Source organism: Cornus florida, unplaced genomic scaffold, assembly GCF_030987335.1.
Source record: "Cornus florida cultivar Cherokee Brave unplaced genomic scaffold, ASM3098733v1 CherokeeBrave_3.0.0_Hap2_Chr05, whole genome shotgun sequence".
NCBI lineage: Eukaryota > Viridiplantae > Streptophyta > Magnoliopsida > Cornales > Cornaceae > Cornus > Cornus florida.
In genome coordinates, this window is record NW_026775575.1 from 44,968,969 (window position 1) to 44,972,087 (window position 3,119).

General features: G+C 38.5%; 1 pseudogene; it reads right to left on the reverse strand.

Annotated features, from left to right (window-relative positions):
* Positions 1-1,260: 1,260 nt before the first annotated feature.
* Positions 1,261-1,359, reverse strand: LOC132310609 (small nucleolar RNA R71; annotated as a pseudogene).
* Positions 1,360-3,119: the final 1,760 nt, after the last annotated feature.

The window sequence follows — 3,119 nt, forward strand, 5'->3', positions numbered from 1 at the left end:
TCACTTTTGCAAACTCTTGGTGCGACAACAAGTTTTTGGCGCCGGTGCTCGGGATTGATTGAAGGCAATGTCGTATTTGTGGAATCAATTAGGAATTAGTACTCTTTTGATCTTGTCTTTACTTTATTTTCATTTTCATTTTGGTGACTTATTGTGTTGGTTCTTATTTGACTAGGTGCATTGAGCTAGAAGGTAAGTAAAGGAGTATTTTAAGTAAGGAGCTAAGCAAAAGCAAGGAAAAAGCTAAAATCTAAAAAATTTGCAAGTCTAAAATTGAAAATTGAATTGAAGTGCTAAAGAACCCTTTGTGAGCTCTTTCTTAACTCAATCTCTAGTTGAATCGTCGGCTCGCGTGGAGGCTTGTATTTTAATTTTTAGATAAATCGTGAGCCCACGTGGAGGCAATATTATTATTCTTTGCATATTGTTGAGAGTATAGGAGTATGGGAACATTGTATGTGGATGAAGTTTGATAATTGATTTATTGCGAAGTTAAAGTAATTGTTCATTGCTTGTTGTTTGTTGTGTTTTGTTGTGCATGCATGGTCGTAAATCATCGAAACCTACTCTTGTCCCTCTTAATTTTCATCTTGAATCCGTTGTTCGAAACCTTAGGGGAAGAGGTAGTTCTAGTCAATCCATTCTATCAATGGAAGGACATAATGAAGACCATGTGGAGGACTTTGGTCACATACACCAACAAGGTATCCTTCACCCCAATGTGCATCATGATAACATGCAAGTACCATTAGGCATGCCGAGTCCATTCATTCACCCACCACAATAACAAGGCCAAGTTCCATTGGGAATGCCAAGGCCAATGTATGCTCTACAACCTCACATAGTTCAAGGCAATCAAGGTGCCTATGTTGCACCTCCAATTGCTAATCCTCCCCTTGCTTTAAGAGATCACTATGTGCCTAATGAATACAATGCACCCACATGCATTCAAGTGCCACCATTTAGAGCACACCACTATGAAATCAAACCACAAATCATTCAAATGCTTCCTAACTATCATGGACTTCCAAGTGAAGAACCTTACAAGCATTTGGATGAGTTTCTTGAAGTATGTTCCACCGTGAGATACATGGACATGCTGAAAGAGGTCTTAAGGCTTAAACTTTTTCTATTCACCCTTAAAGACAAGGCAAAATATTGGTTTAACAATCTTAGGCCTTTTTCAATAACTTCTTGGGCAGAAATGCAACAAGAGTTCTTGAAGAAGTACTATCTGGTTTCTAAGACCAATGCCATGAGAACCTCAATTCAAGAGTTTTCACACGAGGAAGGGGAAACGTTCCATGAGGCATGGGAAAGATTCAATGAATTACTTAGGAAGTGTCCACATCATGACATGCCCAAATGGCAATTAGTTCAATATTTCTTTGAGAGTTTATCCGATAATTACAAGGGCATGGTTGACGCTTCCATGGGTGGCTTTTACATTGATAGGCATGAGGATGACGTGTGGCGTCTTTATGAGAGCATGAGTGAAAATTCTTTGCATCGAACTTTATCTTCTAAGAATGGTAGGAATTCAAGTGGAAGGAAGAGTGTTGGCTTACATCAAGTTGACCATTCCAATGAAATAGCCGCTGAGACGAAATCCTTATCTCAAAGGTTTGATCAATTCTTGATCAACCAAAACTCGGCAAATTAAGTATCTTCCGTCCCTAACTATTCCCATCATGCATCCAATGAATCATGTATGACATGTTCAAGTGTTTTACATTCTACTTCCAATTGTCCCCATGGATATGTGCAAAGTGAGCATCATGAACAAGTCAATGCAGCTTTTGTTAATCAAGGGAATAATCCTTATGGCAATCACTATAATCTTAGTTGGAGGAATCACCCGAACTTCTCTTGGAGAAACTAAGGGGAAGGCTCAAACCCTTCCCAAGGTGGTTTCCAAGGGAAGTATATTCCACCTCTAATGCAAAGCCAAGGTTCCCAATGATATAGACCATATCAATCACAAAGAAATCAATTTTCTAATTCTCATTTTCCTAATCAACCATCATATTCTCAAGGAAATTCTAGGAGTCCCGCTTTTGAAGAGAAAGTTTTGACTGCTCTAGGCACCCTAGAGGCGAACACTTAATTGCTTTATTCTCATTCTCAATCCATTGCTAAGCTAGAAACCCAAGTAACGCAAATAGCTAGTACTTTAAATGCAAGAGAGAAAGGGAAAATGCCTTTGAATGCCCCACTAAAGCAACAATGTGTTGTGGAGACTCATTCCTCATCGGAAGGTCACACAATTGAGCATATCAATGCGGTGACAACCTTGAGAAGTGGGAGAATCATTGACAACCAAGTGGGTGTGTCCAATGAAGAGAATGAACCAGTGCAACCCAAAATTGACACCCATCCCGTTTCACATTCTATTCCTCCTTCATTGCATATGCATGACCATTCGAATGAGAAAATGTTGAAGAATGATTTGAAAAATGATTTGAAAACTGATTTGATGAAAAGTGATTTGCAAAATGATTTAAAAACTTCTTGTATTGAAGAGACTTCAAAGAAAATTTCTGAAAAAGTTTTTGAGCCAAAAGCTCCATTTCCGGATGCCTTAAAAGGATCCATTTCAATTGACAAGCAAAAGGCCAAAACAAATTAAATTATGGATGTGTTTAGGCAAGTGAAAGTCAATCTTTTGCTTTTGGATGCAATTAAGCAAATTCTGGCTTATGCCAAGTTTTTAAAAGACTCATGCACCCAAAAAAGGAAGAACAAAAGCCAAGCACCTAGGAAATTAGTCTTAACCGAGTAAGTGAGCTCTATTTTGCAACATAACAGTCTTCCAAATCTCAAAGACCCCGGTTCACCTACCACTTCATACATCATTGGAGATTATTTCATTAATCAAGCTCTCTTAGATTTAGGAGCAAGTGTTAATCTTCTTCCATACTCGGTATATGTCAAATTATGCTTAGGAGACTTGAAACCGACATCGGTGGTTTTGCAACTTGCTGACCGATCCATCAAAAAGCCTAGGGGTATCATTGAGGATGTATTGATCAAAATTGATAAATTTTTCTTCCCCGTTGATTTCGTTGTCATTGACATGGAACCAGTCCCGATTCCTAAGAGACAAATTCTTGTTATCC